At 40.6% G+C, this 15,597-nt stretch overlaps 1 protein-coding gene across 3 annotated transcripts in view; it reads left to right on the top strand.

Annotated features, from left to right (window-relative positions):
* Nucleotides 1–15,597, top strand: part of srgap1b (SLIT-ROBO Rho GTPase activating protein 1b) — a 126,737-nt gene that overhangs the window by 93,433 nt on the left and 17,707 nt on the right. The window lies entirely within an intron of this gene.

Genomic DNA, 15,597 nt, shown 5'->3' with positions numbered 1-15,597 from the left:
AACATATCGAACGTTTACGTACTCCGAACGTTTACGCACTGCTACATTCTCGGAGCCGAATGCTCGCTCGCTATTGGCTGAAGTTTGAATGGCGGGCTGCTGCTCATTGGCTGATACGAATGAGCGCATTGTACGGTACAGTCTCGCGGTTCCCGTAGTTCAGACTTGTTCACGTGTTGTGCGTTCTTGGTATTTTTGAATAATTTTTACACCCTACAACGGCTCCTAAACGCTCTGCATCTTCTAAGGCTCCTGCCAAGGAACCTAAGCGCCAGAAGAAGGTAATGACGCTGCAGGAGAAGGTAGGACTTCTCGATATGCTAAAGGAAGGGAAGAGTTAAGCATTTGTGAGCAGTTTTATGGGGGGTTTACAAGTATTCGCGATTTTGGCTTATTCGCGGCCATGTCCGGTCCCTAACCCCCGCGAATACTGAGGGCTTACTGTATTCAGCCTTGATTTTAAAAAAATTGAAAGATGCAGGTACTTTGTATTGATTAATGTGAGAAATGCGCTCAGTATAATATGGATTTATCACAAAAATACATGTGTGTATTTATTATTTTGAAAACCCACCAGCCAACTGATCTGGCATGTTTTAATTGTTCGACAGCAATGACGTAAATACCAGCGCGACGGGCTAGTGTCCGAAAGCGTTTTTTTTTATTTTACCAGTGAGCTCACTATGTAGTTCTCCATATAGTAATTCCCTATATAGGGAGTAGTGAACGAGTGAGTGATTTCAGACATGGTTGATCACTTTGATTTCCGCTGTACGTTTTACTTCCGTCCTACGATGTCTCGCACAGGTCTCAACGAATCTCATTTACGGCCATTGCTTTGACATATGGACTGATGTATTACAGAGCATATTTCAAACACTCAGAACTTGCTATAGACCCTTTTCAGTCACGTGACCTTCGTAAACGCGACCACCATTTTGGACATGTAGCGGACTTCGGCTCGAATTGGTTTGAATGCGAGGAAGGCGACAAACGGAGAACATACAAGAAAAAGGAGTGAGATGCAGAAAACACCTTCGCTATCCAGCGATGTAGGGCATTTACAGGGCGAGCAGAGGGAGAAATAACAACAGTAACGACACATTAGCAACGCCGTACAGAAATAACGGTTTATGGCACAGACCCTTTCGGTTCTCGCTCATCTAGCTGCTACAATGACTGCTTAGACTGCAACAATAATACCTAACACACATTTAAGTATCCGTCGTAAAGACGTGAAACTCATCGAGTGACGAGTGTGTTCATTGATAAGCTAACACAATCTAAAAGTAGACATACCATCACACTGCCCTGGCGCTGTGTACAGTTTCCCTTCTATGGTTTGTGCACTCGCTAGTTGCCATTACTTTCTCCAACCGTTATTACAGATTACAGGGAACGGCCTGGATTTAAGAGACAAATACATGCTCCTCTTGTTTTGAACACTTATTTATAGGCAGTGCTTAATTTGTAAAGTGGGAGGTCCCGGAGCGCAGAGGATGAGCGGCTCCGGTGCGGAAAAAAGGGGGCGGGGCGCTGCGCTTCGGGGCATGTTTTGTAATAACACTGCAAATTAAGTTCATCTGCAGATATTTTGTGGATGTCGTTTCATGAGAGAAATCACCAACAAGGCAGATATCAAAATCAGACATTAACACTAAATAAACTTGCATTTTTTTATTTAATTATTATTATTATTTTTTTTTGTTACATAGTCAAAAGAGGTGTCGGATCACCGGATCCAGTGTAAATAGCTGCCGGAGCCAACGCCCGAGGTTCCGGAGCGCGCTCCGGCTTGCTCCCCCTCAAATTAAGCGCTGTTTGTAGGACACTGCCTCTGATCTGTCCTACAGTCTACCAACAGCAAAGGAACACAACGCTAGCTAATGTCGTTAGCTAATAGCTACTACAGAAGAACAAAGAGGTTACAATGGGTTATTTTAACCTATTTGGTTACACACTCGCCGCCACAGAATGTTAACAGCAATGTAATGCCTTTTCTGGCTAATTTTATTCGTCTTACCTCCAACAAAGTGGTCACTACACAAGCGCTGGTATGCCGAGGGCTGCCAATCTGTTAATTTTTTTTAATGGCCGCTATCCATCTTCTCCGTCGGGATCCGATAAAATGATAACCCTTGCCTTGTTTGTTGATGGTTACTACATCCAGGTGCACAACAATATAGTGGCATGATGGAAGTCTTGCTGAAAATAAACACTTTTTTTGCTGCCGTTCCTCAATGCTGGCTGTGGTAAACTACTGGTAGTACATGTCCAAAATGGCGGCTGCGTTTGTCGTGACGTCACGTGAAAAGGGTCTATAGCAGTGACACAATAGCGATCAAAAATGCATTTCTATATTTAATAAAATGAGAAATAGAATTTTGATGATAAAATTTGCCTTCAGTTCTCATTTAAGCTGATCTGGTTGCACCATTCAGGTTATACAAATGACCTCCATATAGGTCACACTTCCGATGTTGGGAGATTTTTCTTTTGGAGAAACGTCAGAGATGGGATTTTTCAGGAGCGTCTGGACCACCGGGTTTAACCACAAGTCTTTGCCTTTAAGCCTGAAAAATCAGGGATAGAAATATGGCCTGAAAAGGGAAGTGTTTTCTTTCCTGTCAAATGGGAAGCCATAGCCTAATGGTTAGAGAAGCAGCTTTGGGACCGAAAGGTTGCTGGTTTGATTCCCTGGACCAGCAGGACTGGCTGAAGTACCCTTGAGTAAGGCACCTAATCCCCAACTGCTCCCCAGGCTGCTCTGAGTGTGTTGTACATCGCTCTGGATAAAAGCGTCTGCTAAATGCCAGTCATGTAAAATGTAATATGATGGAACTTAAAAGCAAGAGACATTTTAAATGACAAAGGAAGACATATAAAAAAGATGAATGGTATGCATTGGGTAGGGGTCAAGTATATTGCCGATGTAGTTTCCTAATTTTAATGATCACCTCACTAATCACTGCATATTTGATTTAATTTAACAGTAACCCGGCCACCTTCACATTCTATTAAATCAAGGCATAAGCCGTTTTACAATGCTTTTAATTCACTTGAAATAACTCCAGTGCTTTTATTGTGTTTTATTAACATCACTTTATTGCATTATATCTTTTGATTAAATAGTAGTGAGAATTGGGCGGCACAGTGGTGTAGTGGTTAGCGCTGTCGCCTCACAGCAAGAAGGTTCTGGGTTCGAGCCCAGCGGCCGACAGGGGCCTTTCTGTGCGGAGTTTGCATGTTCTCCCCGTGTCCGCGTGGGTTTCCTCCGGGTGCTCCGGTTTCCCCGACAGTCCAAAGACATGCAGGTTAGGCTACTTGGTGGCTCTAAATTGACCGTAGGTGTGAATGTGAGCGTGAATGGTTGTTTGTCTCTGTGTATCAGCCCTGCAATGATCTGGAGACTTGTCCAGGGTGTACCCCGCCTCTCGCCCATAGTCAGCTGGGATGGGCTCCAGCTTGCCCACGACCTTGCACAGGATAAGTGGTTACGGATAATGGATGGATGGATGGATGGATAGTGAGATATTCATGTATTTAAAGCATAAAACAGCATTCCATCATTTCTTTAGTGCGTTTCCAGCCCGAAATATAAATTTCAGCATGATAGCATGATGTGGTTGCATCAAACTGTCATAGTGGAATTGGACTTGGTGTCTATAGTGTTTTCACACTCAAAACCATATATGTAACTCTATACATAACGTCTATTAATACTGTATAACAGTACTACTTCTAACTACTGAAGATCGAGACAAGTGTACCATCTGTCATTTCAACTCGGGGAGGCATTAAAAAAAAAGGATTTAAAAATGAAGAAACTATCATGAGCACTAGGATTGAACATCATGTGAATTTTGCAAATTTGTGTTTTGAACAACAGACAACACTCAAGTCAAACATATTATACCACTTTTCCACAAGTCGACACAGTTCCCTGAGGTCTTAATGAAATGTCCGTGATGTGCTTTGGTCAAAATACTACAAGGATAAAACACCACAGCTCCCTTTTCACCCTGTCTAAACAGCCCCGTGCAAAACGGCCGATTTGAGTGCCTGTTCCTTTAAATGGGTCACTGCGCACCCCACCCCCTCTTTTGCCAGCCAATCATGTTAGTCCTGAGATCGAGATGCTGACCTCTTCTGCTCCTTGGGCCTGTCTGGTCCATCCTGGTGCCCTATGTCTGGTTGGAGTCTCATCATGTCGCTCCTGTGGAGGACGGCCCCATGTGGACAGTTGAGTCACACTTTGAGGACACGCTGGACACTTACAGTAATGCTTTAATGGCTGGGGACAGCAGTTGACTTGCTAACTTTAGGACTGCAGTTGTCATGGACAGTTTTGCACTCAAGTTTCCATCAATGAAGAGTTATCAACGAAACTGACTTCATGTTAAAACTGTTAATGTTATAATCATGTTGTCTGTTGTTGCCCGGATGGGTTCCCTTTTAGGTCTGGTTCCTCTCGAGGTTTCTTCCTCATGTTGTCTGGGGGAATTTTTCCTTGCCACCATTGCCACGGGCTTGCTCATTAGGGATAGATTAAGAATAAAATTAGCTCATGTCTTAAGTCATTCAAATTCTGTAAAGCTGCTTTGGGACAATGTCTATTGTTAAAAGCACTATACAAACAAACGTGACTTGACAATCAGGTAGCACTTTCTTTATGACTATTCCTTCACAAAGGCAGTTCTCAAGCCATGAGTGGAGATATTCAGATGAGGGGCGGGATAATTCTAATGAGCTCTGCTTGTGACATAGAAAGGGGAGCCAAATCTGGACGGCTTGTTGAAGCACATGTTTTCTGAAATAGGAGCCCAAAAGAAACTGGCTGGGTTGACTTATTTCAAAGTTTTTGGACTATAGGCACTCCAGATACACAAATGTATGTATACAAGCAGGGCCGTCGACAGGGGGGGACAACCGGGTATTTTGTCCCGGGCCCAGGCATGAGGGGGCCCAGAACTGGTCCCTCATGAAGATGCCATTAATCATTCTGTTTCATTTCAAAATGTGTTGATTTGGGGGAGAAAAATGTGCTATATTTGCATTCAATGAATGATTTCTGGTTCTTTTGCCTTTATTGTCTTCGAAAATAGATTCAAGAACCCACGTACCACCCCTAATGCAGAAATGGTTTGGTCTTTGATTAAGGCGCCAAATAACACGGCACTATAGAGATCTTGCAGTCACGTGACCGGAAAGTACACAACCGCCATCTTGTCGGTCAAAAACACCGCTGAATACTGCTGCACTCGTGTACAGAATGGATCAATTTCAACCGACGGACTACACGGCTCATTTTTCTAATGAACAGAGAACTAGATATATGTCTAAAATAAACAATCTACAGATTTGTGACCCTTATGGCTTTCCGGACGGAGTTTTCACGACCGGATTTTGAACTGCCAGCGGAATACCCGGACGTGTATAATTACCTCATCAACTTTCCCTCGCTGTTCAGTGGTGAAGCACTGCATGCTTATAAACCTCTGCACAGTTATCTTTACAGAAATTCAGGATTTGTCAGCGACTCAGATGTGGCATCTTGTAAACAAAATAATCCTCATTGGACGGGTAAGTCACTTAAGTATTGAGTATAGCACTGACCAGCCGATTATAGAATAGAATAAGGTAATTCCAAATCGTCCGTGTTGTTTACATGGATCTGGCGTTGGAGAGGTAGAGGCTTGGCAGTGGAGATTTGAGTGGCTGTTTGTATGTGTATATGTATGTGGCAATCATATCCAAATGTTTTAGGCACGCTTGCTGAGCTGCGCTGAGCTGGACTCCGGTTAGCTGAAAGCCCGTGGAACGCTGCCTCTTGTTAATTAAACCTTATTTTGTTGGAAATCATCCCGTGTAGATACGACGGCATGTGAAATTGCCAGCTAGATAGAGTTTAATGTAACGAATGGGCTATAAATGGGGTGTTTTGAGGTTAGTCTGTTGCAAAACATTAAACTTTCGCTTAGACTGGATACTCTTCAAACAATTCCCTTGCTCAAGTGAAAAATGATAGGCCTGTATGAAAGCGCAATTAATGAAAGTAGCCCAACAAGCCCTAAATGAATAAAACAACCTCTGTTTTATTGTTGTTGCTTACACGTTAAGATTTTGAAATCTTCTCGGTCCAGTTCTATATCCAGGGAACGTTGTAATCCTTTTGGTTTATCTGTAATAAACGTGTCCGCCCCCAGGTCAGATAGGCTAATGTTACATGGTTGGGAGGGTGTCAATTTTTTTTGTAACATTCTAAATCGAGTACGGAAAGGACGTTTATGAAAAACGACAAAAAATACACTGAAAAACTCACTGTACACATCACTAGTGGTGATGCTTCTATGTTCAGATTTTGGGAAAGCCATAACTCCGTTCTCATTGAGGCCCAGTTCCATCCCGTCATTTTGGTTTATCAACTACCTGCGCTCAAACATGTCACAGGAGAGGCTCAATGGGCTGGCTATGCTCTCTATAGAGCGCGAACTTGCAAAGAAGCTGGACTTCAATGACCTTATTGACGACTTTGCCACAGCAAAAGTCCGGCGCATTGCATTTCGCACCTGAATAGTTGCAGACTAAGGAAATGTTCAAACTGTAAATATGTTGAAATAAAATGGTTGACTGTTATAATGGGCTTGGAATACCTGTTATTAAAGGGTTGGAGTGAATGGAGACTGTGAAAAGAGGGGTTGGGTGTGGGTGGTTGCTGTGTGGCGATGTGCGCGCGTATGTGTGTGGGGGGGGCACTCAGATTATTTGGGGGGGGCCCACTCAGATTATTTTGTCCCGGGCCCAGCCAAAGCTGTCAACGGCCCTGTATACAAGCACTGGGAAAAGTCCCCTTGAACCCTCTGGGCTCGAGAGCTTTGCCGGCGAAGCTTGGCAGGTTTAGAATTGGCTTATGTATTTAGATAAATATCTTTGAGTTTTTATCATGCAAGCACGATAAGCATATTGACAAACTTTTATACCTTACACTTCCCTATATGCCCACTGCCAAATAATATATATATATATATATATATATATATATATATATATATATATATATATATAATTTTATTTATTTTTTTTTTTTTTAAACTACCTAAATTTAGATGAAAAATAAAACTTGTCATGTTACTTAATCACGCTGGAGTCGGAGTGCTGAGTGCCCACTTAGACATTGATGAAAGACTGTTCACATGGTAATGGCATGATCACTTTCACTCTTTTGGTTTCAATTAGTTTCTCTTTTGCGGTGGGTTTTCACTCTTCTCATTGAATGGAATGGCATTTTTTACCCTTTTTATTGAATACCCCTCCCACTGCCAACCCTTTACCCCAAAACAATAAGATAAACATACATTTTTGATGGCCAGTTAATTATCCAAATCAATGGAGCAGATTTAAGATTTTGTGCTTGATCCATTCCTAAGACTGAACAGAATCACATCAAGTGATCAGAACGGTTTGTCACAATGGGTAAGGTCATGTTTTTTTTCCACACATTCCGACACAGTTCTAAAACTGCTTTTTACAACATCACTAATCTGCTATTTTTTGAAAGTACAATCATGACACACGTACTACATAGATGTTATTGTAGCTGAACTTGTGCTGAATAGGAAAAAAGTTATATGACTTTTTGAAAATACTGCTTAGATTTGTTGAAATCATACATGTCAACCTTTGGTCAATCAAACCTGTATAACCAACCTCAAATCCGTATTTCCCTTATAAAATCCTTATAAGATGCAAATTAAAATAATTTACCTAAAATTTGAATGATAATTAACAATGATATATCCCAGTTACTTTTTATTCAATATTAATAACAATAAACCTTCAGAATGAATACAAAGCTCCAATGTTTGACAAAAACACAAAGTGTCACTCTAATGTTCTGAATTGTACTCCATGACAGCTTTTTTAGCAGTCCGCACCAATACCTCACTAGGCTGCATGTCACAGCAAGTGTCTGTGCTGATCTTGCCGGAGTGCCCGTTCAGAATCTTTTCAGTCGCTCAGGTGGAAATACGCTTTTCAAACAAAATGTTACTTCCCGGTTGGCGGGATTCTCGCAGTGCGGTGTGCGCATGATCAAAAGTGGAACGAAGTCTCGCTACCACAAGATAACGCGCGATTTCATAAGACTCTTTACTGGCTGTCTGTGCTTTCTGTGGTGTACAGTACGTTTGTAAATGTTATGCGCTCTTTTATCATCGTGGGAATTGATTATAGCTCTAAATAAATATTGAAGTTTTTTTAAAGGTCCCATGGCATGGTGGTTTGTTGATGCTTTAAACGGGCTCGTGGAGGTTTCCGGATGTTATATCCGCAGCCTTTCTCGAAATGAACCCTCGGCACGTAGATATAGCCTCCTGGGAGAAAGCCCCATTTCAGCCCTTTTCCCAGTGCGTCGTTTTGCTAATGAGAAGCATGGAGGCGGGGAAGGGTAGAGGGTGGGGGCGGGTCTTATCATTAATATTCATGACATGTAAACGTGTTACCTCTGATTGGCTAACAGCACTGTGACGCTACCTCCAGTGGGTCAGAACAAGCGGATGTGGGTGTCTTACTATGGCGAGAGAGAAGGAACAAACCGCGAAGGGAAAAATACCGCACGCTGATGTCATTAAGGTGCGACGCGAGGAAATAAAATAAATTCAACAAATGTTTGGGATTTTACTGAACAAACAAGCAAATAAAATGAATGAGTGACTTAAAAAAAAGAATGTGGGTGTCTTTGTAAAAACTGTTTTGATTGGCTATTATAACAGAGCATGCTGCATGCTTTTTGGTTTTGTAGCGCAGAGTACCTGGCTAACTGCAGGAAGCGGTTAGCTGCACAGCTAATGTAGCCATTGCAAGGCTAACGTGGCACCGATTTTAAAGCATGGCAAAACGACTTAACAGTTATACACTTACTTGTTCGGTGTTTGTTGCTGATGTGGCAGGGATGCTTGGTACGGACCCAGGCTTCAGTGACAGTTGATGTGCAAAACCTGCCCTGTACTGTCCCAAGTTGTGGAAACATTCCTCAGGAAAATGCTTCCAACAAACATACACCGTCTTAGGTAGACTCGACGGCGTATTATTGAAGTAAATAAAATTAAGCCACTGCGTCTTCAGGGGCTCTCCCGTCGGCAGTAAAAACAGACTCTTTTCTGTGTTGTCACATCCATGTACAGCGCAATTTCCATGTTTCGCTCGCTTAGGTGATGCCATGTTGTTGTGTCCTCTATGGTCTCCTCACTACAACTGAGCGGGCAATTCATACAGTGGGTGGGAATCCAGAGGGGGGGCGTGGGGATCATCTCCCTTGCTGACATAGTAAAGGGAAGAGTTTATCGACGCGCCATTCTCAAATGTTGGGCATAGTTTGGTTTACACATTATGAAATTTCTAGCCACTGGGGTGACTTAAGAAGGTCAGAGGAACTCATTTTAACATTAAAAAAACTCAGAAAGTGAAAATTTCATGCCATGGGACCTTTAAAGAATCCGTATAACTTTATTTGTACGCCCGTATACTACGTTTATTGAATCAAATCCGTATAAAATACGGACATTCCGTATAGGTTGACATGTATGTGAAATTGACGACGAAATCGGAGCATGCCAAAATTATTAGTACCAGAAAATACCCTCAGGGTTAAAGTTGTGGGAGGTTGTTACAATGCAGTTAGACAAGACAAGATTGTCGTAAATATTAACATTTTCCTAAGACGTCTTTGAAAAATTACTAAAAACTAATGCTGTAATCCATACTGTGCTGTTTGCTTGACAGGGTTAAATGAATTTCTGATTTCTGAGCTACCTTAACTTTCCTTGAATTTCGACACTAGCATGTGTTCACACTTAAATTTTTATATATATATGGGACATTCCACCGAATGGGTGCCATTTGCTTGTTGTACCACTCCCAAATTAAACTTAATTTGTTATATCTTTTCAACACTGATTATAATAACACACATATTTAACTATTCAAAATGTGTATTGGTCAACCTCAGGCTACGTTATTTTATTTTTTTTTTTTACAAGGTTTGGAAGTCAAAGATGGCTGCATACTCTATATGAGTAACAGAACTGAAAGTAACAGGACTGAGTTTTTAGCCTAGGATTAGCTAATACATGGAATTAAGCCACATGGCGTCATCGCTAATAGCATGACCACACTTAGCACATTCTAGTGATTTACCAAAAATCTGCATTTTTAAAATAAACAAATATCTAAGAAATAATTTAAGTAACAGGACAGTATGTTGACCTTGACCTCATCAGTCAAAGTTAAAAAAAAAATCATCAAAAATACAGAAAAGTAAATGAGAGAACTAACTTTTGGTCTTCCCATGGCCTTCGGAAGACACAACTGATGTAACTTCCTGTTGAGCATGTGATTTATGGAATGTTCCAAATTTGTCAGATGGTGTAATATATTTGGGTAACAGGACTGAGTGAAAACCCAGGGACACGACTAAAATGTGTATTTTAACTAAGATATTGTGGATTTCTTATGAAAAAATATTTAAACCATGGATAGGATATGGAGTCACACAGTGCAAAAGAAATACTGTTTCTGAAAGATTTTAATTATAATATTTCATCTCATTTCATTATCTCTAGCTGCTTTATCCTGTTCTACAGGGTTGCAGGCAAGCTGGAGCCTATCCCAGCTGACTACGGGCGAAAGGCGGGGTACGCCCTGGACAAGTCGCCAGCTCATCACAGGGCTGACACATAGACACAGACAACCATTCACACTCACATTCACACCTACGGTCAATTTAGAGTCACCAGTTAACCTAACCTGCATGTCTTTGGACTGTGGGGGAAACCGGAGCACCCGGAGGAAACCCACGCGGACACGGGGAGAACATGCAAACTCCACACAGAAAGGCCCCGGTCAGTCACTGGGCTCAAACCCAGAACCTTCTTGCTGTGAGGCGACAGTGCTAACCACTACACCACCGTGCTGCCCAATTCATTTAATAATATTTCATAGTTAAGTATAAAGTTAGAGTGCGGGGACAGGTAACACATGCTATTTTTCAGTGTTTTTAGGTAGTTTTTATTAATCCTTACAATTATATATCTTAAATTTGAAATCAGATCAATGTGCAGGACATTCTGCGTAATAAGGAAATGTATTTTAAAGTACATTTTTATGTGCATTTATACATATAATTTTCTAGGGACAGAAATGGCACCAATTCGGTGGAATGGCTCATATTTTATTTATTTTTTGATTGATATAAAGGCATCCCACATTTTCTGTCTGAAAATCCTGTCTGTATGTTTTTTCTTTTTTTCACCACCCAGGAGATATGAATATTTGCAAACGGGGCCAATTTATATTAATATTCATTAGTTGGCTCGCATTAGTTCACTCTGGTAAATTAGCGAGCTAATGATCTATTCAGCAAAGGGAACATATTTGAATTGAGTGTTTTGTAACATATTGCAGTAAAAGAAAATTGAAACGGAGTTCTACCAATTCATTATTTCATGTCCTGAAACCCTGAGATGAATCGAATCAAATCGTTGTGGTGAGCTGCATTTATCACACCGTCCTCAGAGAAAATTCCCTTCCAGCTTGATCACTGTTTAATTCCTAGTGTGAACTGCATGTGGTCCTTATAACCACGATACAAATATTACCTCCTTCATATCTGGTGCTAAAAGTCATGTCTGATTTTCTAGGTTTTGCTAGTTACGGCATGATGACGCTCTGATTCTTTGCCATAAATATAGTATAATAGTGTTGCGCGTACAGTGTTTATTGATTCAACATGACTATATTCACAACTTCAAAAGCCTTTTTTTTTTTTTTTTTCTTACAGCAGAGCATTTCCAAGTTACGACACAATGTTGGTGTTTTTCAGTATGGAAGAATCCATAGAATGTGCTAGCCCATATGGAAAAATACGGAAGCCAAGAGAGGCGAATCTTTTTTTATTCACCTTGTTATCCCGAGATAACGACATAATTAATTCAGGATGTCGAGAAAACAACACAACTAATTCGAGATCTCGAGAAAACAAAACAATTATTCAGTGATCTCGAGAAAACATGACAATTATTCCGTGATCTCGAAAAAACAAAACAATTATTTCATGATCTCGAGAAAACAGCTGAGATTTCTAGCAGAGCTGCGCCCCCTGTGGGTCAGACAACGAAGACTTAGAAATCAGCGGACATGTAACAGAGCAGAAATGGCTTTTTACGATGCCTTGAGAGAGAGGGGGGCCAGTCTTCTGCGGAGGTGCCGCGGACTAATTTTGAAATTATCCCTTATTAAAAGACTTAATGCAGTCTCTCCCTGTGTCAACCCCTGATCAAAATATTGCCTTATTAGGTGATCGATTATTCCAGACATTCTAATGACCAAAGTTGCGTCTATACAGAATGAGAAATAGCCCCAAAGTCAGCATATCACAAGTCTCTTGGCGCACCTGAATGAACCATTTCTCAGCTGTTTTCTCGAGATCACAGAATAATTGTTTTGTTTTCTCGAGATCTCAAATTAGTTGTGTTGTTTTCTCGAGATCCTGAATTAATTATGTCGTTATCTCGGAATAACGGTTTTGTTTTCTCGAGATCTCGAATGAGTTGTGTTGTTTTCTTGAGATCGTGAATTAATTATGTCGTTATCTCGGGATAACAAGGTGAATAAAAAAAAAAGGATTATATGAAGGGCCTCTCTCGGCTTCCATAGGAAAAGATGTAGATAAATCTTATAAAATGTGTATGTCCTTTGTCTGAAACTTGTATGTAAAGCATACAACAGTGAAACCAGATATAAGATCCTTAGTAAATTTGAACAAAATGAAACTTGTATGATTTGCGTATTTATCAGAACAATATATGACAGTAATGCAAAAGTGGCCACTTTCAGAAGTAAATCATATTCCTAATATGATGCACAATACATGAAACATAAACTGAAGGTGATGGAAAGTTTTATATATTTTTTTTAATAAGTTTCTTCTATTTCTTTTCCATATGGGAGTGTTGTTGGCATGCTTAGGTTTGTAAATGCTAAGCTAAGCATTTAATTTATACTGTATATATATTTTTTTACAAAGTCTGTTCTTTAAATAACCAACATATCTGAGGGAAATGTTAATATTCCTGACAATTCTGTCTAGTTTTTTATCGTCAGTGTGCCTTTACAATGTCTGTATTAATATACTTAGCCTGAGACATTTGCTAGTTGATGCTAAGTGTCCTGTTTGCTAACAGCCATTAGAGGTAGCGTGTTTCCATCATTTTAACTGGCTAAATGTTGAGCATGTCGTGTTCACAAGTTCTGTTTGGGTATTTATGGTAGTTGATATGACATTGTACATCACACACACACACACACACACACACACACACACACTCTCTGTTGGCATATGTTCTGCATGCAGTATGGGTTGTTATTGCAATTACTTTGTGTAACTTGGAGTAATTTTCATTAATAATACTGTATTTTGAAGTAATGTACAACCTGCAGTTTGTCCTTGTGTTTTATAGAAAAATTCGGTGAGTTGCAATCCTTTAAAAATTAAAATAAAATTAAAAAAACCTTTCCTTGCTCATAGACATTATCTGTGGATGTGTACTTAGGGTTCAGAATCTTAATGGAGTTTTAGTTTTCTGCCTAAATACTTTGTTATAACACAGTTACATCATACAACCATTTTGTTGAAAGTAAAACTATGGAGGTTTTTGGTTCTGCAGTTGGAGTTACAGTCCTGTGTAAAAGTCTTAGGCACCTGTAAAGAAATGCTGTAGACCAAAAATGGATTAAAAATGAAGTGAAATGAAATGTTTCAACATTAAAAAAAATACTACAAACAGTAATCGGTAAGCCATAATAAACTAGAAAAGCACTCGGAGAGTGCAGACCTCCGCCAAGAATCCTTTAAAAAAATCCGGGATCCAGAAGGTGATCTGGATCACCGCCAAAATTTAATGGATTGTTACTTGTGCCCAGTCACACCTCTGGAAAAAATTTCCAAGCAATCCGTTCATTACTTTTTCCGTAATGTTGCTAACAGACAAACCAACCAACAAACAAACAAACCAACGCTACCGAAAACATAACCTCCCTGGCGGAGGTAATAATAATAACTAGAATGCATTTCCGGAGAAAATGCGAAAGTGTGCTTGCTCAGGTGCACCGCCATGGCGACCCGGCAAGAGAGGCGACCACACGCCCACACGACAAGTTTTGTGTCAACACGCAAAAGTTTGGCCGAGACACGAGGCGGATTCTCATACGGAGATGACAGGCTGGCAAGGTTCTTTACAGGGACATCCCAGAGCATCACTAACATGAAAATGTAGATGTGACTCTAAATCCGTAAAGAGATATGACCCAAAACACGTGTTTGCTTATTGTGGCGCCCCCTAGTGGCCAAATGACGCCAAATTTGATGAGGGTGTATGAACTGGTGCCGAAAGTCATCTCAACAAATATGGTCTTGATACGTCAAAGCGTTTCTGAGATATGAGCCAAAATACGTTTTTGCTAATTGTGACGCCCTCGAGTGGCCAAATGACACCATATTTGATGAGGGTAGTTTGGATGGCGTCCAAAGTCATGCCACTAAATATGGTCTTGATATGTCAAAGCGTTTCCGTGATATGAGCTCACTTCCTGTTTGGTGGCTTCGCCATCAATTTTGATTGGCTGCCATGGGTGAACGCTTTGACATATGAGAGCGAAACGAACATCATTCATTAGGCATGGACTGGAAATCATGTGTGCCAAGTTTCGTAATGATCGGACAAAACATGCGGCCAGGGTCACTCTACTGTACCTTCACTTTGGACAAAATTCAAAATGGCGGAAAATCTAATTAAGCAGAGAATGACATCATGGGGTCCGTTGGAATCGTCTAGCTCCAAGGATTCCAACAGCACCAGACTTATGAAAATTGGACGTACGGATCAAAAGTTACGTGCATGAACGATCAGTTAGTGGCGATAGAGCGTGAGACCTACCAACAGGAAACTTGATAAAATCAATCAGGGTCCACTCCTCTATCAGTGTACCAAGTTGCATGACTTTAGACCTTACAGTTTGGCCTACAGAAGGAAAAGATCTGTTTTTTTGCGTCGCGCGTCCATTCATTTCAATGGGGAAAAAGTTAATCCTTTAAAAAAATCCGGGATCCAGAAGGTGATCCGGATCACCGCCAAAATTTAATGGATTGTTACTTGTGCCTGGTCACACCTCTGGAAAAATTTTCAGAGCAATCCGTTCATTACTTTTTCCGTAATGTTGCTAACAGACAAACCAACAAACAAACAAACCAACGCTACCGAAAACATAACCTCCTTGGCGGAGGTAATAAAACAAAGTCAGTATTTGGTGTGAGACGACCCCTTGCTTTAAAAAAATATATAAAATAAAATAAAAATAGTAGTCTGAGGTCCAGTGAGTGCAGTTTTATGAGGAAATGAGCTGTAGGTTTTACTGAGCATCTTCCAGAACCAGCCACAGTTCTTCTGGACACTTTGACTGTCACACTCGCTTCTTCATTTTGCACCAAAATCCAGTAGCCTTCATTATGCTTTCTTATTTTAATCTGGAAAGTGCTCTCTTGTG

Source organism: Neoarius graeffei, chromosome 21 (genome assembly GCF_027579695.1).
Source record: "Neoarius graeffei isolate fNeoGra1 chromosome 21, fNeoGra1.pri, whole genome shotgun sequence".
Taxonomy (NCBI): Eukaryota; Metazoa; Chordata; class Actinopteri; order Siluriformes; family Ariidae; genus Neoarius; species Neoarius graeffei.
Note: the sequence above shows the minus strand (reverse complement) of the source record. Positions and strands in the feature narration are given on the sequence as shown.